The 25,895-nt window shown below is 37.7% G+C and overlaps 1 protein-coding gene across 3 annotated transcripts in view; it reads left to right on the plus strand.

Moving 5' to 3' along the window:
* Nucleotides 1-25,895, plus strand: part of LPP (LIM domain containing preferred translocation partner in lipoma) — a 722,568-nt gene that overhangs the window by 399,804 nt on the left and 296,869 nt on the right. The window contains exon 1 of one of the 3 annotated variants that reach the window (XM_058426503.1): nucleotides 20,410-20,516. The exons of the other annotated variants lie outside the window; for them this stretch is intronic. The gene's annotated coding sequence lies outside the window, so the exon portion shown is untranslated. Of the gene's footprint in view, nucleotides 1-20,409; nucleotides 20,517-25,895 lie in introns of those variants that run through there. 3 annotated transcript variants of the gene reach the window in all.

A 25,895-nucleotide genomic window follows, 5' to 3' on the forward strand; every position in this document is an offset into this window, starting at 1 on the left:
TCATTTAGCATTAGGTGTATCTCCTAATGCTAAATGACGAGTTAATGGGTGCAGGAAATCAACATGGCACATGGATACATATGTAACAAACCTGCACATTGTGCACATGTACCCTAAAACCCTAAAGTATAATAAAAAAAAAAAAAAAAAAAAAGAAATATGTCAATCACCATTAAAGAAAAAAAAAAATAAAAAAATAAAATGCTGCATGTTTCAACATTCCTCTGTCCAACACTATCAAGTGAGAAGGATCCTTGAAGGTCTTTGGGTCCAGTCCTCAAGGAAACGAAATTACATCTAGGTAGTAGGAATAGGTTCTAGTGTTCTATACCACGTGGGATAACTATAGTTAGCAATAATGTGTGACGTAGTTTCAAATAACTGGAAGGCAGATAGTTAATGTTTCAACACAAAGGAAATGATAAATATTTGAGATGATGAATATGCTAATTACCCTGATTTGATCAATATACATTTTATGTATGGAATTTCACTGTGTAACACATGAATAGGTATAATTATTATTTTTAATTTAAAAAAAGCAGTTTCTCATGTAAGCTGGATGTTGCTGGATAGTTTAACAAAAGTCTGTATTGCTTTGTTGTATTTTAATCATTTTATCTTTTTTTGGCCTGGAAAATATTAAGTTAGGATGGCTGTGCTGGAATACATCATCTCCACCTGTATATTAAAGCTCTGTGTTATTTAAAAATCTGTCTAAGAAAAATATAAATTGATGGAGCCTCACTGTGGTGGTTCTACTTCTCTATTTTTTTGTTTGTTTGTTTGTTTGTTTTTTGGTCTGGTGCCATTGAGCCACTGTCTATAGGAATAAAAGGATGTTAGCATGACTGATAGTTCAGTGACCTGTAAGTAGCGATTTTAAAGAAAAATTTTATAGGTCTTTGTTAGTTCCGAATCTGACTACCTGTTAATTCTGCTTTATAGCGATGCTCTGGCTTTACCGTGAAGGCTGTAGCATTGTGCTTTATCTCCTTGTCTCCAGAGTACAAGATTTTGGTTAGAGAAAAGAGTGATAAACCCAAAAAATACAAACTCAGTTTACCTGAGACTGAGTAGCACAGAGGCCTCCACTACCACTCATTTCCCTCTTCACATGGCAATGGAACTTTTCATTAAAAATAAATCTTATTTACTCATGTATATTCTTATGCTAAACTGATACCCTTTTTCACAATGGATAAAACAACAGTAAATGTTTGCAGCCTCACACATCAATTCTCGAACTCTGTTCTGCAATTTCTGGCAATAAAAGGCCTTGCTTGGTGTGCATTAAAATCTTAGTTCTAAAGTCAATGTCTACTTTCATAGAAAGTAGAGTTTGTGACCTCTGTTACTGTATTTTCACCAGCAATTTGCACACTTGTCGTGAGGCTTTCTCTTTGTATAGGTCTTAGATAATGCAGCATCTTGGCATGGTACTTCTATGGTAAGACAAAGAGGATGCTGTTTTTGTACTAATGTGACCAAAATACTTCAAAGCCAATCTTACAGAATCCCCCTATTGGACATCCCCCATAATTTTTTAATGTAACAAAACCTCTCTATGAGAAATAACAATTTATACACGATTTCAAAGGCATAATTCAAACTATAGCAGAATAAGAAAAACAAGGCAACACTTAATGAAAAATCAAGGGCCAGGAGCAGTGGCTCATGCCTGTAATCCCAGCACTTTAGGAGGCTAAGGCGGGTGGATCACAAGGTCAGGAGATCGAGACCATCCTGGCTAACATGGTGAAACCCCGTCTCTACTAAAAATACAAAAAATTAGCTGGGTGTGGTGGCATGTGCCTGTAGTCACAGCTGCTGGGGAGGCTGAGGCAGGAGAATCGCTTGAACCTGAGAGGCGGAGGTTGCAGTGAGCTGAGATCACGCCACTGCACTCCAGCCTGGGTGACAGAGCAAGACTCCGTCTCAAAAAAAAAAAAAATCGAACAAGTCTTTGGATATTAACCATAGTGATCATGCCCTAAGCATGTATTTACTTTAGGTAAATCTTAATAAAGCAGGAATTAGCTGGTTAGCTGCACTCACTGGCTTTAGGTTGCTGGTTAGTTGACTGGAAAGTCTGTTGGGCTAGAGGTGATACAACACCTAGATTATGGTGTAAAAAGGTTGCAGCCCTTATTTCTAGAATGTATTCAATGGTATCTCTGCTGCCTAACCCATAGGGTTATGTTTTAAACGAGATGATGTAAATGTGTTATACTATATTTTGAAACATTAGTTGGTGTCAGTATATCTTTTGGCAATGAATCTCCTTATGAACCTCAGGGAGCTTGTGTCTACAGAAGGAGTTTGGTTCATAAGATATTTTCCATAAGAATTACATAAATTTTTATATAAAAAAGTAGTGACCAAACTATTAACTCATGGAGAGAGATCAAATGCTGGTCTTTTTAAAACTAAGCTCTATTAGTCCATTTTCACATCACTGATAAGGACATACCAGAGACTGGGAAGAAAAGGACATTTAATTGTACTTACAGTTCCACATGGCTGGGGAGGCCTCAGAGTCACAGCGGGAGGCAAAAGGCACTCCTTACATGGCAGTGGTAAGAGAAAATGAGGACGATGCAAAAGCAGAAACCCCTGAGAAAACCATCAGATCTCGTGAGACTTATTCACTACCACGAGAACAGTATGGGGGAAACTGCCCCCATGATTCAAATTATCTTCCACTGGGTCTCTCCCTCAACGTGTGGGAATTATGGGGTAAAATTCAAGATGAGATTTGAGTGGGGACAGAGCCAAGCCATATCACAAGCTTAGTGAGAAACCTAGTTGCTTATATAGTATCTATTATTTTCAAATTCCTTTTAATATTTTGGATTCTTATCCAACTAAGAGATATAGGGAACAAATGCTGTAATTATCACCCATCTGTAAAATATGGACCTTCTCATCGGGAACTTACATTTTAGTAGGGAAAATATAACATATACACTAATAGAGATTACAGAGTAGGAGGTCTGTTCCATAAAAGGAGAATGGAGATGTATGGTTTGGTGTGTATTGTGGGTTGAGGAAGATTGTGGTTTGCGGAAGATGGTGGCAGCTACTGACGAGTCACTTTCTGCCATAGAGATCAATTTTCCATTGGTCAACTGTGGACATTCACTAACGTAGGTTGGAGTGATGCTTCAGGAGCAGACATGGCATAAACTATTTCAGGAAACCATAAGCTGCTTAGCTTTGTCTTCAGAGTAGGGTATGAAAAGGGAGAGACAAATGGTAAAAATCCAAATGAGAATGATGTGATGCCATCTTGGAGGCCCTTGTAAGTCAAGCAAAGGAGTTTGTGCAAAAAGTTTGAACATTAAGAACAACAAACAAACAAACAAACAGAAAACAGAAAAAACTATTGCATTGTATCTGTGAGACCTTCCCATCCTTAGGTTTTAATTTTCCCCTCTGCCAAATGAGAGATTTTACTTGATAATCTCCAAAATTGTGACCAGCCTCTAATGTTTTATAATTCCCCGGAATTATTACATCTTAACTTCTCTCTAAGAATTATTTACTGATCACATATTTATAGTAGAACTGAAGTGATTTCTACAGTAGCTCTATAGCACTATGTGCTAGAGGCTAGCAACCCAGCATTGGATAAACTCAAGGAATGAAAAATCTAGTGTGTACAGGGGTTGGGAGGGTAGTCATGTATTACTGATTTAACTGTCATCTGGAAAACTCTATGGGAACTAAGTAGAGGATGCTATCAGGACCATTAACTGCTCCTAAGATATGATGAGCAAAGGCTGGAGAATAGGAGTGGGCCTAGTCTACAGATTAGTTTTTTATTATTGCTGTAACAAGATACCACAAAATTGGTGTCTTAAAATATCACAAATTTGTTATCTTACAGTGCTGTAGGTCAGAATTCTAGTCCAGGACGCACTGGGTTAAGATGAAGGTGTCAGCAGAGCTTCGTTCTTCTCTGGAGGCTCTGGTCATAGTCATTACCTTTCCCAGTGTCTAGAGGCTGCCCATATTTCTTGGCTCTCGGACTCTGTCTTTCTAGTGACATTGCATTTCTCTGACCACTTTTTCATAGTCACGTCTCTGACCACAGCTGGGAAAGATTCTTTGCTTTTAAGAACTCATGTGATGAGATTAGACTCACCTGGATAATTCAGGATAATCTCCCTATCTCAAAATCTTTAACCTTAATCACATCTGCAAAGTCTTTGTAATCAACATGGTCACAAGTTCGAGGAATTAGAGTGTGTACATTCTTAGCGGGGTGGGGAGGGCTGTTCTTATGCTTATCAGTCTGTGTTCAGGAAAGTAGATAATTTCACAACATTAATGCATGGAGGCTGGGATTGTAAATGAGAAGAAATGAAGCAGCCAGTCATAAAGTGTGTTTTGTGCTTATGTAAAGAGTTCTGAAGTTATTCTGATGAAGCTATTCAATTCTACCAAGTATTGGTATTCAATTCTACCTAGTAGAGGAATATTTAATCTATAATGATGACAAACAATTGAAGTGGGCCAGATTAGTTTTCTATTATTACTGTAACAAGATACCACAAAATTGGTGTCTTACTTGGGACACATATTAGTGCCATGTACATATCATTATTTTCTCATTTATTTTTATCATGTGTTTTTCTACCCTTTCCTCCTACTTGTTTTTCCTCTAGCCTGCGAGAATGCCATTCATGATTTATAACGTTTTGGGTAAAAAGTTCAGGTAGATCTACATTGAGCAAAGGTAACTCAGATTTTGAAGACTGAAGCTTGGTAGCAGGGAGGGGTTTACTTAGGACAGAGAGATACCTTGGAATGGCCGCACACTGAGCTTGTGCATGTTGGAGCTGGCATTACCCATGTGACGAGGTGGATGACCTCTTTATATATTCAACCTAGGAGCAACACTAGCTTTTCTCTGAGATCCCCACAAAACAGATCTAGGAAATCTAATAAAAGAATTTTCCCTGCTACACGTGTTTTTAACGTAGGAACGGACAGTTAACTTGTGTGTTTGTTCAAGAATGATTCATAATGCAGAAGATGAACTGGTGAATAGAAAAAGCTTAGTAAATTGGAAGATTCTCTTGATGAAACAGAGAAATTGAGATTTATTATTCAGTCAGTTCCAATTACACTGTTGTGTTGCAGAGGAAAGCAGCTAAACAGGATGTTGGCTGGTAACACCAGCAAAGTGGAATCCACCTCAAAGGAGAGGGTGTCAGAGTGGTGTTCAATGCCTGAGCTGCTACCGAGTGAGTCACTTGTGTGAAAATGTCTTGACACAGATAGAATTGAGGTGCCCACACTATATCTGATCACAGAAATGTTAATGCAGAATAGCAAACTGGCTTTCATCTGCATGGGATTGCAGGCTGGGGGATAAAAGGGGGTGCATTTTTAAAGGTCATCTCTGTTACTTATGAGAAAACAATGTATCACATCCCATGCATCTGTGAGACTGTATATCAAGAATCAGAAATAAATACATTTGAAGGAAAACTGCAAGTTGTTTTTCACGTGTGAATTTGATGCTTTTTTTTAAAAAAAAAAAAAAAAAGTTTTTCTGGAAGAATTTAGCCTCCTGAAAACTTGTTTCTTCTGTGTTGTAGTTGTTAATATCTACCACCCACTGTGGTGCATGGAGAGGAAAAACCTTCTATCCCCTACTTTATGTGTTATTGATGTGACATAATTTTTCAGAATAGCCACACAATTTCAAATGTGACTTCTTTTCTAACTTGCAAATAGAGCTGACAACAGTGAAATATGTCCTATAAACAAACCCCAAAAGAATATTTTTGAACAAGTTGTAGTTCAATTTATACCAGATTATGGAACACTAGAGATTTACAGTGATGCGTTCTTTTATTTAGATGGAATAGGAGAACCCATAGAGTTGAAGCTGTTTGTCTGAAGGTTTGCAACAGATCAGTGGCTCTGCCAAGCCTGCAACTATTATCACCTGACTCCAAGTTACTCTCTTTCTAGTCCAGCACAGCTGCCTCCCAAGTGTAATAGTCTATGACTCACAATCCAAATCTATGGTGACATATAATATTTTACTTTGATTCCAAATCAACAAGCCAGTTTTAGAAGTGCTTACACTGCTGCATTACTTTTTATACTATTGGGTTCTTCAAGTTGAGTCTTATTTCTAGAACTCCAATAAGAATAACCAGAGAAGTCATTTATTTTGTTATTATGACATATTTATTGAACACTTATTGGGTGGCAAGCTGTCTTATAGAGGGTAAGGGTACAGCTATGAAGAAAACAATGTGTATTTTCTTAAAAGAGTTTATTTATCATATTACTGTGGGAGAGGCATAATAAATATATCAGGTTCTATAGAGAAAAATAAAGCAAGATAAAAGTGAAAGAGTGATTTGGGTTGAGTGGAGTGATAGTTGCTATTCTGCACAAAGTGGTTAAGAAAAGCCTTAAGAGGATGAAATATTTGAGGAGAGATCTCAAGGAGGTGAGGAAGTGAGCTCTGCAGATATTTGGGATAAGCATGTTATAGACAGAGGGAAGCACAAGCGTGAAAAGTCTGAGAAGATCATGAGAGAAGATCATGGCTGGCATCTGGCATTTTTAAGAAAGACTGAAGTAGCCAAGGGTGCCTGAAGCCAAGTGATCCCAAGGAAGTGAGAAAAAATAAGGTTAGGGAGGTAACAGGGGCCCTCCTGATCACATAGAACCTCATGGGACCTCTTATTCTTAGTTTAAGTGAGATGGAGAGCATTTGGAGTCACATTATCAGGTTTATGTTAAGGATCACTCAGGCAGCTTTCTGTAGGCTATGTGGTAATCCAAACCAGAAGTGACAACACAAACTAGACATTACCATCAAACTCAAAATGATAGTTGGTTGGTCTTGGTGGGTATAGATGGTGTTGGGGAGGGGATAAAAAGTAGTGGGATTCTGGATATATTTCAATTGTAGCCTCAACGACTATTGTGAGCAGATCAGATGTGGAATATAAGAGTAATAGAAGAGTCAAGAATGGCTCCTAGATTTTTACCCTGAGCAAGGAGAAGAGTGGAATTGCTATTTAGTTTGATTTCTGGAGACAGGAAGAGTAATTTTGCTTCTGTTTTTGTTGTTGTTTAGAAGAGAAAGGAGAAAGGATGATCAGCTATTTGGCTTTGAATATGTTATATATGAGCTATCTTTTAGAGGTTCAAGTATTGGTTGAGTAGACAGCTGTGTATTTGAGTCTGGGGTACAAGGGCAAGCTCTTGACTTGATGTAGATATAGGTGTCAGCAGATACACATTTAAAGCTTTGAGCCTGGATTGTTATCACCCAAGGTAATGGAGGAAGCCATGAATATTTTGATGTCATGGAGAAAATAGAGGAACTATTAAAGAATACTTGGAGCAAGAAACACTGAGGTGGGAGGAGATGCAAAGGACAGTGGTGTCTAGAAATGAAGTGAAAAATGTGCTTCAAGAGTGAGTGTGTGATCAAGGTATCCACACCATTGGGTCAAATGCCATGAGGATTAAAAATTGGACCAATGGATCTAGATCTTAGTTGAGGATTGCCTTGATAAGAACAGTTATCATCACTCTTCTGAGCTATTTGCTCACACTTGCTTTACTTTTTGTCAAAGTCGAGGTCACTCTAAATAATGGTTAAATACAAGGGCTCTGGAGTTGCCCTGTCTGAGGTCAAACCCTAGTTTCATATTTACTCATTGTTTGAGCTTGGAAAGTTTAATTAACCCTTCTCTGTGCTTCAGTTTTTTGTTTGTTTGTTTGTTTCTTTGTTTTTTTACTTTTGAAAGGAAAGCAATGATATGTTTTGTCTCATAGGTTTATTGGGAAGATTGCAAAAATTAAACATATACCATAGTGTCTGTCATATAGTAAATTACCAGTAATTGTTAGCTCTAGTGATTAAGAATAAAATGATCACTAACATCTACAAAATTACACCTGACTTATATTTCCTTCTTACCCTGAAAATCATACAGACCCTTTCTAGAGTTATGCTTGAGTCAGTTGCACTATTTTCTGCCTTTTTGTTTTTTTGGTTTGATTTTTTTTATCATTACATGAATTAACCTCATTATGATCTAATTACTTCCACATAGTTCTCCAGATTGTGAATGCTCTGCGAAACCATAGCTTGTTCATATCTCAGAACCTTATGCAAGGGTTGGCACTTTTGGCACTTCAGGCTTGAAATTAAAATGGTTTCTGAATGCCCTGGTGATTGATTGACATTTCACCTTCAAGGTCATTCCAGTACTCAATATAGAAGTGATAGGGTAAGCTCTTAATTACTGGAATCACCTATAAATAAATAAACGACTTAAATTTCCTAAAATAATAGTTAGTGTCTTATTAATCTGTGTTCCTTTTCTCTGTAAATTATTTCACAGGCATGACCCTCTGTAATTTTCTCACCTTTTAAAGTGATCCTGAGGTATATCATGCAGGATCGTTGACCTTTGGGATTGCTGTTCTTGCCCTATGGTAGATACCTTTGTGAAGTCTTCCCTCCCTTTCTATTTCTGGGACCTAGAACTTAAAATGGCCTTTTATGTTGAATTCTTCTCATTCGTATTTCTATGAACTCAAATAATGGTGCCTTTAACATCTTCAGATGTGCCTTCATGCATTACAAAAAAAAAAGATAGTTTGATATTTGTTTCCTTTATCTTCTTTGAAATGCATGAATAAAGGTAACTATTTACAAACCTGAAATAAAGCAAAACTGTGTTTATTAGATTCTTGAAAAGCGGTTTTGCAAATCTAAATCAAGCACCGGGCTAGGAGGACTACATTAAGCAACACCACCAGCAATGAGTGGTATATTTTAGGAACTGTGTCCATGGACAGAATGAGATATCATGAGCAAATATCTGTTGCAATTCCTGTGCCAATTCATAAATGGCAACAGCTGATTCTTGCCTTGCTCACATAGTTGTAGTCTGGATGGTAAAAGGTAATATTTTCAACTCCTTGGTTTACTTTGTCAGGAGTAATAAGTTTCTAATAAAGACGCTGTATTTATACCTCTCACCTGGCCTCTCTCTCTCTCTGTGTAGTCCATGCCACAAACACTGTACACTGGCTCACACATTTGTCTGAGTAAGGGTGAGAGACAAGAAGAACATGAGGGAAACTAGAGGTCGTACAAGTAAATTCTGTTGTTGCTAATGCCATAATTTATTCCAGATATTATCTAGTCCCCAGAATGTGCATATGAATGTTCTGGTGCTCTCTTTTCTGTACTTGTAATAAACAAGACATCAGAGGACACAAGAGTTGAGAGGGCCCAGTTTCAGTACTTCTTGTTATAAATCATCAAGCAGGTAGAGAGAAGATCCCTGATGTTATCAGTATTTTTGAGCAGAAAGAATGGATGTTATCGGTATTTTTGACCAGAAAGAGAATGGATGTTATCAGTATTTTTGAGCAGAAAGCATGCGTGTTCGTACACCTTCTTGTTTACTCTACATAGGCACTCCGACAAAATAGTATCTCTACCCCAACCAGTAAGTTCCTTATCTGTCTCTGAGTTCTTTTGTCCTTCTACAGAAACAGGAGTGTTTCTCTTAAACTAACTCCCTCATTCTGGATAAACTGATATAATAAAAACACCAGAACGAAAACCCATGTATTCATACCATACTTTCCCACCTCACTGTGCTGTGCTCTGTAGAGTTCATATCCTCTCTTCTTTCATGCCTCTTCAGTGAGCTCTATACTTTTCCAGCTCTTGGTTGTTTCTCTATTCGTATCGTCTACCTGCAATGCCATTCATCACTTCCTACCTGCCACTCTCACCCTTCATTTTTTACCTGAGGAGCTGCCTCCTACCCCGTATGAGTTGCTGTACACGTTTCTTTTGACACTTGTTACATATATACCCTGTTATGGTTAGGGTCAGCTGTGTAGATTCAACTTCCTTGACTAGGCTGGAAAATTGTGAATTGTAGGAGGTGTGTTTGAGTGTGCTTCCGTTTCTGGGATTCCCATTGTGTCTAACCCTGTGGTACCTGGCATGGGTTAGGCAATCAACAAATGTTTGCTGAACAAATGAAAACAAAGGGGTAAAAAACTCAAACCTTTAATATTGATTTAAAAAATAATAGTAAATAGCATTACCAGGACTGACAGACCGTAGTTAATTTGCCATTTCTACCTCCCACTTGCTGCCCGCAAAAAAAGTGGAATAAAACCACAGATTTGCCAATGGTCAAAAGATGAATCTAAAGGGCAATGATGTTACAACTGATTATTAACTCATTTCATTTCTGCCTACCAAGAAACGTGTATGACTCAGCTTTTGTCCAAGCAGCACTGCTTTTGTTCTATTTTGAATTCATGGTGGAAAGGATGAGTTTTTGATAAAGATCTTGACTTTTTTGTATCAAATAGAGGATAGGACAGTATTATAGAGATTAGGTAATGAAATACATGGGTTCTAATGCCTGCACTGCCTCTACCCCTGTCTAGCTATATGACCTTGAACATTCCCTTGCCTCTGTCTAGGCCTTAGTCTCCCCAGATGTGACATAAGGGAGCTGATGTAGTTAATTGTCAGTGGCTCTTGCAGCCAAGCATACTAGACTGGAATTCTAGGTGGGATTCAGAGTAATTCCTTGTGATGACATATGACTCAACCTTCAGCTGTTAACTGGCTCACCATCGTGACAACAGGCACCAGATTATTCACACATTTTTGAATATTTGAATTGCATAAGGCTGTTCAATGATGGTGAAAATTGGGTCCTAAATATTCTATCCGATATATATGTAATGTAACCTGTTCAGGATCTCGTGTGAGTGTAAAATGATGTGTGAAATATGCACCAAGCAAGAAACACTTTGAACATTATGATAAGGCAGTAATGCAATTTGATTTTTATGAGTTAAAGATGATGGTACTATAAGAGCTCTGTTATATGAAGCCTGGAACTATAGTATGTCTTAGTCTTTCCAGAAAGGAAAACAATTAAGAATGTTGTTTCTCACTCTTGTATTTCTGTGTTCGTAGAGTCAATAGTTTCACTCAAGGCAGGAAGACAAGACCTGATATTAGCCCCTCTGTCCAAGTCATTCAACACCTCAGCCCCTCCAGTTATATTTATATTTATACATATTTTATTATTCTTTTACTATGCCAGTACCACAATGGGAAATATGTTTACTTTTAAAAAGGTACCCAGAATCCTCCAATTTCTCGTCCTAGAATATAAAAACACTTACCTCACATAAACTCACTTAAGAAAATGTGAATGTAACACTGTTCCCCCAAACCGCTTTCTTCTTTGAATGCCAGCTTTTCACATAGCAGCTTTCCTGATCTCCTACTTCCAGGACCTCAGACCCCTCTGTCTGTGGGCTGGCACTTGGAATGTGGCTGTCCACTTGGCAAAGTGGAAAGAGCTTCTGTTCTCACTGTGGCATCTGGGGCCTCAATTCTCGTTCCACCACTCAGCAGCTCTGTGAAAGCTGGGAGGATATTTCACTTCTCCAGATCCTAATCTCTTCACTGGTAAGAGATGAATAATTATATCTACTTTTTGACATGGCTAGAATAATTAGAGAGAATGCATAGAGAGCATCTAACACAGAGACTGACAGGTAGTAGGTGCAGGTTTACTTCCCCTTCTGTAGATGGTCCAGGGTCTCTGACACGTCTCTGTTTCTTCACTGGTTTATCTCTGTGCTATGCTACCACCAAGGAGTTGTCTATGCACAGATAAAGAGGGGAAAATGGTCTGCGGTCATCACTTGGGATTCCATCCAATTCAGTGAGGTCTCAAATCACTACTCAACAACCATTCAGCGGCACTGCGATGTCAATGTCCTTATCTGTTTCTCATTGCTACTACTGTTTCATATCTCCTACGTAATGTAATTTAGGAGAAAGAGCATGAAGTGGGTTCCAGTAGTCCTGGCTTCCAGTCACGACTCTCAGATAAACCTACTCTTTGACCTATGCCAAATGATATCCTTCTACATGTTTAAATGACAATCCTATACCTTAGTTCTCTCCAGAGATACATAGATTGTTCAGGCCTATGCACTTATGCTTTGATTTACTGGATATTCAAGTAATGAAGCCTATCTTTTTTTGTGTTTTCTTCTTTTTCTGCAATTCAAAGTCTATGTGTTGCCATTGCCCCTGAAGTAGTCACATTTCTGAGCCTGGCTGATCTAGAACTTCTACAAAGCCTGTCCTTCCTTCTTGATAATGATAAGTTAATGCATTTACCTAACATCTGGGAGTTTACAAAGTATCTTCATTTATTCATTAGTATTGAAGTCTCAGGAGTAACTCCTGAAGATGGAGATTCTTACCCACATTTTAGAGATGATTAAATAGGATGGGAAATGAACGGATGTTCTCAGGAGTCCCACAGCAGGTGTTACATAGCCTGGATTTCAAGCAGCAACCTTCTCCCAGTCCCGGGTCCTGGCCTGAATGTAAATGTGATTTCCAATCCAAGCTCGAATGTCTGTGCACTCATTAGTCCCTAGACAAATCTGGCTTTTCTTGTATGAGAATGAAATTGAACTTCCAAACATTTTCTTAAGCCTGTAGGATCTACATTCTCTTCATTTTCTAATACACTTGTAACTTTAAATTCCTTATTAAGCCCGAAGGATATTTCACTTCATTGTAGAAATTTACCATTGCCATTGGCTTCTGCAAAGCTCGGCAGTGAATTTTTTTTAAAAAAATGTGGCCATTGAGAGTGCTCTCCTTGATACTTGAGTGTGTATTGTCTCAAACATTGTCTCAATAGGTAGTTACTGTAGAAGGAAATGCTGTAGTTTTAATGGCAGCCTTGATTTTTCTCCTCTCTCCTTTAGTGGAAATCCATTCTATACTTATTAATCCACTGAGCTTGTCAGTACACATCCCTGTCATTTCTCGAAAATGTAAGGAAACAGCATGGTATAGAACAAGCACTGGACTAAAAGTCAGAGGAGCAGATTTCAGACCTTCCTTTTCTACCAATTATTTGGAATGTGGCAAATCACTTCACTTCTGTGAACATCTAGCATTGAACTAGATCATTTCTAAGGCTCTTTTCCACCCTATTTGGTAAATTCTCTAGCATGTTCTACTTCCTACTTGATTAAATTACTCTGCTTCATTTTTTTTTTAATTTTGCAAGGAAATACTCATTACATATAAGGATAGGAGACTTCACTTATTTCCACAGATATTTATTGAGCACTGATTATGTGAGATATAATTAAAATGTAATGGACATTTGGAGGAGGGAGACATTCCAGAAGGGGAAACTGTTATGAGTAAAGATAAAGCAGTTTGAAAGTGCACTTTCCAATGAGAACCTGGGGATTCATGGAGAATTTGCAGTGCGTGGACGTGTGAGCAGTTAGCGTTAAGGTTGAGAAGAGGACAGTGTGGACTGAATGTGGAGGCTTCTACAGTGTGTACTATTTATAATCAAGTGTGCGTGTGCACACACAGACACACACACACACGCACACACAAACACACATGCACTCACCCCTTTTCAGGGTCTCCTGACGACCTGTACTGCCTGTTGCTCTTTTTACCTCAGCCAGCAAAGAGATAAATTGCCAAGATTAAGTAGATCTGAACATTTGAGAAGGACCTCCATAAAAAAGACAGTGAAAATCAAGTGTACCAGCATTTTTGATTCATACAAGGATCATTTTCAGTTGTAACAGTTTATCTCCGTTGGTTATGACTTCCTGCAGGACGTGACTTTTGATATATTCATTCTTAAACTTCCACCAAACACAGTTTCACCATAGTTGACGCTCAGTAATAGATCCTTGTTTGTTGGACTGAATTGCTGCCTACTGAAGTCAATCCTAGAAAGGAGAGAAGATAGCTTTTTTACATAGAATAACTAGGAGGGGTTTTCTTCTTTTGGACGAGCTGCCAATAACGAAATAAAACTGCAATGAAAGAATTGACAGCCTGGATCTGTAATCTGCCTGACCTGATAATTGTAAAAACTGATTACTGTGTCAGCCTGCCAGATGGATCTTCTCCTTGAAATGTAACGTGTGGCACTTCTGAATGTGATTCAAGTGCAAGCTTCCTTTTCTCTCCCCTTCATGTTTGTTAGTTTGGGAAAGAAGCAGTTTTATTTGAACTGAACCCACTCATTTCAAGTGTGTTTAATGACAGCAGTATGTGACAGATAAAATAAAATCCTACAGCCTCGTTTGATGTTTGTTTTAATTTCAGACCTTAGTGAAAGGAAATAGGATAAAACAATGTTGTTCAAATGGAGAAGTTGAAAACAAATGATTTGTTATTACACACTTAGCCATATCTCTCCAGGGAAATTTGGGAAGTCAAATATATAAACAGTAATAATAGTAGTACTTGAGATTTGCGGAGTGCCTAGCAGTTTGTTGAGTGGCTTTATGTTCATTATCACATCAAGTCTAGGAGGTTGCCTGGCCAGAAATCATCATCCCAGTATTACACACACGGTTGAGTGAGTTACGCTAAATACTACTTCTAACGTGGTAGAACTGAGCCTCACTTTTGGTCCTGTTGATTTTGAATGGAATAGTTCCTCTAATTCTCTGGCTGGCTCACCAACCAAACATACCTGCAGTACATTGGAGCACGTTGTAGAACCAGCCTGTTCCTTAACTTTACTGAAGCATATATATACTGACAGTATACAAATAAATTCTTATCACAACAGATTTCAGCAGTGAGAAGTATATGGAGTTGAACATAACAGCCCTTCCTCAGTACCCATTCTATTTCTCCCCTGCCAACCCCAACTCTTTTTCCAAAGAGTCATCACCATTGTCTTTTTGTGGTGCATCTTTCCAGGCATGTATCAATACATTTATGTATACATTTACATATATATATATGTGGTATATTATCTTTTTTTTTTCAGTTATTTTCCTCCGGAACTTTTCATGTCAGTAAAAAGGATTTGCCATACTATTTTTAACTCTGTATAGTGCTCCATAGTGTAAGGGTTCATCACTGAGTCTGTTTTATAGTGGAGAGCTTCAGCTTTTCTTTATTATAAACAATGTTAAGATGAGCTTCCTTGCATATGTATCTTTGTGTACATGTGAATCCAGAATTGGAATTGCTTGTTTTTTTTTTTTGTTGTTGAGATTTATCAAAATTCAGTGTGGGCCATCATCCCAAATGTTAGAATCCTCATCTTAGCTCATGTTACCGACCTGGGTTTCCGCTTACTTGCTTGGGGATGTGTTGTTCAGACCAAGCCAGACACTTCTCTAAACAGACACTTGTGGCCAAGAGAGCAAATGTTGGGGAAGTTATTTTCCATGGCACTGTGGTTTGAATACAGGCACTCACCATGGAAGAAGAGTAGGGTATTCTTGTAACAGTCTTGTTTACTTAAAACAGCCACGACTCTTCGCTGAGATAGAATAAGGTACTTAACGCAATAAAAATATCTACCATAATTTAAAAATGCAAATGTAGCAATGCACTAAAAAATACCTTTAGCTTATTTTTTGTTAAGAAACAAGTGTTTTGCATAATCAGGCTTTAAAAAATATAATTGAATTCTCTATACTGATGCTATGATAGGAAGGTCCACAGTCAAGTCCACCTTCCATGCCATACTCCTTCTTTCCACCATTCCCAGCTGGTCATATTGAGGGTAATTAGTAGGGGATAATATCTGAAAATGTAGGTATGTAAGAGAATAGAGCTAATCTGCCTAGCTTTTATGATATTACAGATCGCAGAGGAGCATCCTCACGGATAATTCCCAAATCGCAGATAATGCGTTGTTGTGCTTTACAAGCAGAGAGGCACAAAATAAACTCTCTCCCCTATCCTTCTCTTTTATTTATTTATTTTCCTTCTGTTAATAGACATAGTCATTTTTTAAGACCATAATATACCAGGATGAGCCAGAATTATGTGTGTCTAAGTTCTTTTAAAATAAGGAAATTGTTTCTTGGGTCTGTTTTAGTTAGGTCCTTTCAGGTTGCAGGAACCAAGATGTGCTTAAAGTTACCTCAGATGACTTTAGATGATGGGAATTTATGGTAATATACAGGGAGAAGGAAGGAAGTCCAAAAACCCATGTCAGCAACTAGACAACCAAGCCTCTTGGAGACTTGGAATATCATTGAGGACACAACAGCAGCTGATTTTGTCATTCCTCAGAAATAAACACCCAGTGTTTCCTTGTCCGGTGGGTCTTCGTTGGACAAGGACTTAGCTTTCTTCCATTTTCCTTCTGTTTTCTGTGGCAGCTCCTGTTAGTGATTCTGTTTAGTCTTCTTCTAAACACTAGGATGTTCATTATATGATGTCCTGCTGCCTCATGGCCTCCTCATCCAATGCCATGTGTCTCTGGCTTTTGCTCCATTCCATCTCTGCTCCCAGCTTTTCTTTTTCTGTATCCTTACACTGAAAAGCCTGAACCAACAGGACCATTATTTTAGCTGGTTCTTCTCCAGTACACATGGAGAAGGAATTCTTCCTCCAACACAGCTCCTGGGTATCTACTCTGCTTTGGGTTCAATGTCTGATCCAATTAGCTGTGGCCAGAGTGCAGAATTACCTGTTACAAAACTGTGGCAATGTAGTTATTAAAACAAGCAACTTTTTGAGGCTTTTTGCTTAAACAGAGCGGTTGGTGTGGTAGAGACAACATTGTATGTACTTCTCTATCACAGAGAGAAATTTATAAAGTCAAGGCAAACCAAATATCTGAGGCTGGGACTTCACCCCAGATGTTTGCAAGTAAACAAGTTCTGGACCGTAGAGATCCGCTCCTCTCACTTTCTCACTGCTTCTTGCTTTGGTCTGTAGACCAATGTTCCACTAGTATTTAGTTTTCATTCTGGTTTTAAAGCTGTTTATCTGTAAACCTATAATTTAAACTTCAGATAAGCAAAACTAACATAGTAATGAGCCCATTAGAAAGCAATTGTGAGATACTATTAGACTCTGATAACTTTCAAGAAGCTTTATTCTATTTTTGCCCATTCAAAGCTAACATTTTTAGCAGTTTTAAAACTGAACGGGGTTTTCGTTTTTTTCATAAATATGTTTGTCTGATGTATAATATATCTTATTATGGCAAAGAAACTTAAAGTATCAAATAGAATGAAGATATGTTTGATATTAATGAAAAACATTCAATATTTGATAACTTCAGAGAGACTTTGACTAAGCTTCAAGGTTATTTTTATAAACATGTACTACTGGACAATGTATAGAAGTTTCTTAGCTCACAGATTTTCACTTTGGTAGATGTGGACTAATGTGTTTGCCAGAATGTGCACCTCTTCTCTATTTACCATAAAGAGAGGTGTGGGTAGGAGATTGTGCAGTGTCACTTACGGCTTAGAGGCAGAGGGATTTTGGAATAGCTTTTAGTTCAACCTGCGTGTGAGAAAAGAAGGTTTCATTGTGTGGTTAATAGGAATTTTCCTATGATAGGAAAATGGATTAACAAGATTTAACTTTATATTCTCAGTAACTTCCCAACTAACCAGTGTCTTTGATGAGGAAAAATTTGAAAATTTTACAGTTGTGTTTCTTTTCAATCTTCCCTTGCACGATTACAAGACGACGGAAAAGTGCTTACACTTTGATTGCTGTTCCTAGTAACCGTGTTAGAATTTCACAGGTGATCTGGAATATCATATCTTGACTTTCATGTGTGGGAGCAAGAGTCAGCAAACAACCTTTCTGTGCTTAGAGATGATTTTATACATAAAATAATATAGTTTTGAAAATGAACATTGATGGGAACTATGTCATATTTTCGGTTTCATATTTCATGTTAACTTTATTAGTTAGCTCTCATTACCTCACCAAATAACTCAGATTAAAAACTATATATCTTAACTGTGATCAGACTAAGGCCTCTATTCAATGATCAAGCCATAGTTAAATCACAGTCTCATCTCTTAATGTGTTCCCTTGATCTTCCTCCCAACTCTCCCTCCAACATTCATACCAAATTCTTGGATGTTTCTGCTTAGTTCAAAAAGCCATATTCTCTCACTATGTAAATTATACCAAGAATACCACTAATCATATACGAGAAGCTAACAATCTATGCTTGAGTTGTGTCTTTTTTAATATCATGCTTTGGGATATGATGCCAAAGTGGATCTCCATTTTGCTTTTAATTAGTCAGCAACACTTATTTAATGCCCACTAAACTCAGAGCAAGGCTTGGAGGGTGGAGAAGAGGAGAAAGGAGATCGAAAAACAAATACACCATCATTTCCAGAATAGCTTACAGTATCTTTATGCATACAGAAAACAGATAAATGAAAGGATTAAGAAAACTTAAAAGCAAAATCCAAATGAGTGCATATTGGTCTGATACAAACTGAGCTATGTAAATTCAAAGAGGATGCAAATTATAAAAACTTGAAGTGCTTAAAATTGCTATCTTTCTACTTTTATTTTCATAATACTTTGCCATGAGAATTCTTAGATCTCAGAACACCGTACCCTTCAGTGAGGAAAGTTTACTGGTTCAATTGTATCATTTAGAGAAACAAACCTGATTCTTAGCATTTTATGGGCTTCTGAGAGATGACGCTGTAAAGCTTTATGAGTCTCTGTTAAACTTTTCTCATCATTAAAGCTTTTATGTAACCTTGAACAAGTTCCTTAACCTCTCTGCGCCTCAACTTCCACATCATTCAAATGGGGATGATAATAGGACCCATCTCATAGGATTGTTAGGACTATTAAATGTATTATACTCTATTACTTGCATCCTATAAAGTATCTTTCTCACAGTTTAATTTCTTGAAAATTGAAACACATCCTATGACTGATGTGATAAGAAACCATTGTAACACATATTAAGTGGCACCAGTTGGTTCTTTGTTAGTAGGTTAGTAGAAAAAAAAAAGATGCAGTTTATAGTCAAAGCTGTGTGTAAATTGTGTCTAAAGTGCTTAAAACAAAGCCTGTCATACAATTGGTCTTATGGAATGATGCTGTTATCATCATTGCCCGAATACCATATTTGTGGTATGTAAAACATTTGTCTCTAATTTCACTGGCTTCTATCCTGTGAAGCAGATATACTTATAGTTCCTGGTCTTTGAGTAAATAGAACCTAGAAGAATTTTCAGATATTACACAACTGCCAAATAATGACTTACATCAAACCAAGAGTTTATTTATTCCTCTTCTCATGCATATCAACACCTGTTTAATCTGATCATGTTTTCAAAAACCCACCAGTGATCTATTTATTTCTAGCTATAGCTTTCATCACCTGTATTTGGTGATTTGGTGCTGGCAGAGTCCATACTCATAACACTAAATCTGGCTACTGTGATTTACAACAGTCTTTCTAAGTTAGATACCACTAATGATATTGATTAGGGAGAAGGCGTTCTTTGTGATCCTATTTCCATGGTCTTGGGTAATTCACTTACTGGACCCAATTGTTAGTTGTGAAATGTGAATGTTGAAAGCAGTGACTCTTCCAGCTGCTTGATTTGTGATATCACTATCAATTTACCTACTGAGGAGCTTCATATAAATTGGTCATTTGTAGAAAGTAGTTCAGTGGCTCAGAATCTGGCATATAATATTTTATTTTTATGAAATTTTAGTAAACATTATTAAGCAACTTGTAGGTTTCAGGCTCCATGATAGGGGTGCAAACATGTAAGACCTCTGTCCAGCAACTGAGAAGTAAAACTACAATGAGAAAGATAGACTGGGAATTCAGATTTATTTTTAAATAATAGCTTTTTGAGATATAATATACTTACCCTTCAATCCACTGACTCTGGTTTTAAAGGAGATGACTAATACATTCACTCAACAGATATTGAGCATCTGGTATGTGCCAGAGACTTTCTAGGTGATAGGGTTATGGAGATTAACAATAGTTATACAAAACTGAGCCTGTCACAAAATGTGTATCGACAGACGGTTTTCCGTTTGGTGCTACAGACCAGTACTCAGGGTCAGCAGAGGGTACTCTGGAAGCATATTCAGGGACAAAGCAAACCTAGTCTTGGAAGATCTGAGGAGGTTTCCTATGATTATGTCTATCTCCTGCCATAACACCCTGAATGCATCCAATCTGAGCTAAACTGAGGTCTGACAAACTTGTATGAGTTTGCGAGGTGAGTGGCTTGGGGAAAGTAGAGAGGAAGACGTTTTTCTGGAAGAGAAAAAAATATGCTGTGGCTCTGAGGTGAATCACATATAATGCACAATAGCTTAGTATTGTGATAACATTTGGGACTCTGTGGGCAGACAGTGGCTGCAGGGCCTGAAGGGTGGAGAGGGGCAACTTATGCTTCAGTAGGGGTGTATATGTCTTATTATGAGGTCACAATGAAGATTGAGGTCAGCTAGAGGATGTGACATTTGAGTTGGGTCACAAAGGATGTACAGGAGTTTTTCAAGGCTGACCACAGTCTAGGCAGAAGAAATTGCAATTGGGAAAGGAAGATTTGCATGAAAGAATGGTGTTTTCGGCTGAGTGAGGAATTTGAAGTATCTGGAAAATGGAGTAAGTGGCACAGTGAAAGAAAACAGGCAAAAAAAAAAACAAAAAAACAAAACATTGGTGAGGGTTCAGAGAGCAGCTTACAATTGGATTTGGTGCAATGCAATGACTTTGTATGTTCTGCACCTTGTCCTTGTAGGCAGTTTTGGGCACTAGGGGCAGGAGTTTGGGGGAAGACAGGAGCCTTGAACGTTTGAGGAAAAAATGAGAAGCATGCTTTAGAAAGATAATCTGAATATACTTGAATTGGAGGGCCCCTGGATTGTGAATGAAAACTAGAAGTATGTCATCTGTATTGTGTAGGATAGTGCTTATCTACAAGAATTTTATGTAGAATTCCCCCGTCAGATTAACCCTTTGCAGCAATAGCCAATTATTTCTGATATTAATAATTATAAAGATATGGATTGGTAACTAAACATTTATTGAGAAGTTACTGTATCACTTCCACATATCAACTCACTTGTTTTTCTTAGTAATCCAATGATGTAGGCTGTCATTTCTCCCATTTTTCAGCAGAGGAAACTGTGGCCCAGAAAGGTACAGTTAACTCACCGAGGCACTAAGTGGCAGAGGTCATGTTTCAGCCACGTCCATCTGGCTCCAAAGCCTAAATATGTGAATTGACCACTAAAAGCACAATTGAAAATACTAACAGTCCCTGTGTTAGTGAAGAGGGGTATTTGGCAAAAAGTTTTTATTTTGCTCTTTTACAATTCAGTGATTTGTAATTTATTTACAAAGTCATGCAATCATTACCTCAATTTAATTTTAGAACATTTAAAAATTCCATGCTCATTTGCTTCCCATTCTCACCCCAAACCTAGATAACCTCAAATCTACTTTAGTGGTAATCAGTTTGTAAATGAACGGCAACTTCAGTTTAATGGCTTTTTTTTTTTTTTTTTGAGTAGTCGCAATCTGATAGCCTTAATCACTAATTCAGGAGAATAACATTGTTTGACCTTATCATTTCTAACTTCTGCATGCAATTAGTGTACTCTATTCATAATTTGACGCAGAGAAGGGTAAAAGTGACAGGCTTTGTGGCAGTCATTGGTCAGAGGCATATAAGTAAGACTGCCTGAGACCCTACCCTGGATTTCCGTCTTGCAGGTAAGGCACATAGACAAACTATTAAGCAATATTGGAGAAAGAAATTATTGTAGAAATCCTGATGTTTTTGGTGAATGGCTTATGTTAAACTTCTCTCTGCTGGAAGCCATTGAATTGTTTTTAAAAACTTAGTATGTATGAAGCATTTGGAATGCTTGGCATTTCGAGAATAAAATCCACATCAATTTAAAATAAAATAAAACTCCCCATCCAGAATAGAGTAGTAATTGCAAGGCATAAAATAGCCCAGCTGTGGAGTGGCTTAAAGGACAATTGGTCTCAGGCAGAGAGTACCAGATAGGACATGCTACACAAATGACTGTAATGTCTGAATTAGTGTACCTATTGGGTAGCACATATATCTGAAATGGCTTAAAATAAAAATTGCAAATGCACCAGATTTAATCAATCTTAGTATTTCTTTCTCTTATGCTCTCAGTCCTTAGTTAAAAATAAAATTTGCCTGCCTCATTCTCCTGTGTGCTAGCTGGTAGGATTAACTGGAGTTCTCAACAGGAAAGCAATAGATGTAGTGGAAGACATTGTGTGGTGGGTGAAAGCCCGGTAGAGATAATTATACAGTCACTCCCACTATATTACCCTTCAAAGAAACTGAGCCTAATATTCTCCTCCTAAGCAATTTAACCAACTTCTAAAAAAAAGTATAAGATATTATTTAGAGAATGAAATAGCTACTGTATATAATCAGGAGGGAGAATTATAGCAAATTATACTCATTTGATAAGTGTATAAAGAGCTACGCTCAAAGCTTTGTATTGTACCTCCCAAGTAATTGTTCAGTTGTGCTAACTGTCCTTAAAAAAGGAGAAGAGATAAAGAACTGCTAAAGAAAAAAAAAAAATCAATCGTTATACTTGTTCAGGAAGATTTTCCTTCTGGGCAAAGATTAAGTCTTATTTCATGCTCCATGAGGATCAAGCACACGTTTAGCCCTCCCATGTTTAGTAGTGGTGATTTCTTTGCCTTTCTCACATTCATGTTCATGTATAAACATAGACACCAATATGAAACTAAATGCAATAAAAGTGTGCTTTAAGATCTACCACATGTACGTCCTAGTAGGTATAGATAGATGTTATATATCTGTGTTCACTGCACTTCCATCCCAATATTTCCAGAAGATAGGACTGTATGCAAAGTTTCCAATATCTCTTTCTAGGATCACACACAAAAAGAGCCCCTGAGGTCTTTCTACTTGTTTCAGAAATGAGCTGGTAGTAATATTAGAGCCAATTTCCTTTTGGTTTGCTTTAAACAAAATAAACAGCCCATCATGTAAACTGTATAAGACTTAAGTGTTTGAGCACTTTCCTTAGAGTTTGTAAGTCTTATGCCCCACCATCAAAAAGTAAACAAATAAATAATAAAAAGCCAATCTAATTGTTATTATGAGAAGTCATATAGCGTATTTGCTAAGAGCGGCTCCTCTAAAGATGTCAGACTGCCTTAGATGGAACACTCTGTATCCTCCGCTTGCCAGCTGGGTCACATTCAACAGGAAGCTTAATCTCTCCATGCCTCAATTCCTGACTTCAAAATGATTGTAATAATACAGTGCCTAATTCATACAGTTGCGGAGACATCAGTTAGGCACTGTTCCTCTCACATATGTCATCAATTCTCAGACCGATTCACATGCTTAACATTTCTGACTAATTACTGTTACGTGGTAATCATGACATAGCGGTCATTGTCTGTACATGTACATCAAAATCTGCTGTCTATGGAGGTTAGTGACTTGGAAGAGAATCCTGGAGTCAATAGTGGACCCCTTTTTTATTAAGACTCTTGATGGCCCAGAGGTCAGTATTATGAGGAAAACATAGAACTTCCACGATTTTGACTTGAAAAGTAATTCAAAGGGTTGAAATCTAAGCATAAAGAAATTTTTGGAATGCTTTCATTTGTTGCACTTATATTTTCCTTTTTATATATGTAGAGGGGTGACATATGATAAAAAATATGGATAATTTTAAGCCATTTATTTCAACAAACATGTAATATATATTCTAACGACAAAGCCCTATGTTATAATTTAAATGGCAGTAATTTTTGTTTCTGGTGTTGTAATAGCTAATGGTGTATTTTATAATCAGTAGCATCTTTGATTTGATGGGGTAGTGTAGTAAGAATTCAATAAATGTTAGAGTCCTCATTAGGATTTGGGTAGAGGTTAATGTCGGTAGATACATTATTAGAGTTAAGGGTCCTAAGGCTTTTTAATGTGAGTAGAGTGCAATGAAATAATATTTTGGATTGACCAAAAGTCTAGAGAACCAGACTTGCAACTGTATCAGTATGATTTGCTGAACTTCATTCAGTAAATATTGTTTGAAATTGAGCTTAAATTCATGTCTGCTAAATATGTATACTCTGCCGTTTTCTCTTCATTATGAGGATTAAATTGAATGATAGGGGTGTAAGCACTTTATAAATCCAAGTAAGAATTATTAGTTAGGATAGTTCAGGTAGTGCTGTAGTAACAAATACTTTCCAAATCTCAGTGCTGAAAACAAGGGTTTATTTCTTACTTATGCTACTTATTCATCATAGGTCAGAAGGAGTTCTTTGCAGACTAATAGTTGTCATTTCCAACCGTTTTGACCTCCATGCCAGAGTAAAAGAGCTCTGAGGGTCTCAAACTGGCAATTCCATACTTTGACCTGGATGTAACACATGTCACTTCTTACAGCTCCTTAGCCAAAACTATTCACATGGCTCTACCTAGCCATAGGGTTGCCATAGAGCAGACAGCTGGAAATATGTGGAGAACAGTGTCAATAACTTTGTAATGGTAATAATGGTTAACAATCATCGTGTACTTCTTAGTACCAGGCACGGTTGTAAGTGCTTTATATGGGTAGAATCCTTTAGTCCTCATTAAGTGGGTATGATCATGATTCCCATTGTACAGATGAGAACCCGAGGCACAAAAATGTAGACCAACCTGCACAGAAGAGACAGAGCAGTGATTTTGCTTGTGTGACATTGATGTGTGTCTCAAACTATAATGGATTTGAATGCATTTTTTAAAATGTAAAAGGAAGATACAAATATAGTTGAGAATTTTCTGTTCTGAAAAATAAGAGATGAGGTTTGGTGATCCCCAAGCCTCCCTAAAATTTCACCTGGATCAGCCCAAAATGACCTACACTTACAGTGACTCCTGTGTTCTTTTGCCGCCTCATCTTCAGAAACCAGGGGCCCTCTCCTGGCCACTCACTTACGTGGTAGCACAGCAGAGGGGCACTGTCTCAGCGTTTCAGTAGATACTTCCTCCTTTGACTTATTTAACCTTCCTATTTTGGGAGTTTTCTAACATGTAAAAGAACAGTAGAGTGGCCACAGTCTACTCCATTATCAATGATCAATACACAATTTCCAATACATTCTCAATCTTGCTTGATTTCACCTTGCAAGTTAATCTGGCTGCTTGTCAAGCTGAGCTGTGAACAAAAAGTGTGTTTCTTGGAGTTGCAGGGTATAGAGCTCCTAAAACAGGCAGCCAGTGACCAGGGGAAGGCCAGAGAGGACATGTGGTGGACAGAATTGAAGAGCTTCAACTGGAAAAGAGTGCATCTCTAACCAATAGTTTAGACAAGTTTGCAAGTGGAAGATAAATGATATGACAATATTTAACCATTCATAGGACATTCTTGTAATGTAAGGGGGAAAAGGGGAAATATGTTGTTAATAGGGTGCCAAAATTATTACCTTTCTCCCTAGCTCCAACTGTAATCTTGCCTGCTATTGAGGTAGTTAATAAACGAAAGCCTGTGAGTTCTGTTCAATGGGACAGCACCCAGAGAGGCTTCTTTCCAGGCCCTCCCACCAGGCCAAGAAGCAGCTGAGCTGGATAGAAAGCATGCCTTCAGCACCCTGGGTTTCCTCTTCAGTGGCATCCAGAGGACCCTGGGTCACTTCACCTCTCTGTCTCTTTTTGAAAAACGTATATAATAACCGTCTGGGTGACTCACAAATCTATTACAGCATTTAATTAACAAATGTTCCTCAAGTGCTTTGAGCTCCCTGTTTAGATAGATGTGACTGAAATGTAAAATACCTTTCAGTGCCTTATTTATTGCTCCAGCGAACACGCTATATGCTGGCACCATTTATCTTCATTTTAATTTTATCTCCCACAAATATAGGCATTAATTTAAATCACATACAGAACATAACAGTTTTTATAGAGGCAAACTTATTCCAGTGTGCTGCATTTTAATATCGCACTTTACCATCTTT

This window comes from Hylobates moloch, unplaced genomic scaffold (genome assembly GCF_009828535.3).
Source record: "Hylobates moloch isolate HMO894 unplaced genomic scaffold, HMol_V3 SCAFFOLD_13, whole genome shotgun sequence".
In the NCBI taxonomy this organism is placed as follows: domain Eukaryota; kingdom Metazoa; phylum Chordata; class Mammalia; order Primates; family Hylobatidae; genus Hylobates; species Hylobates moloch.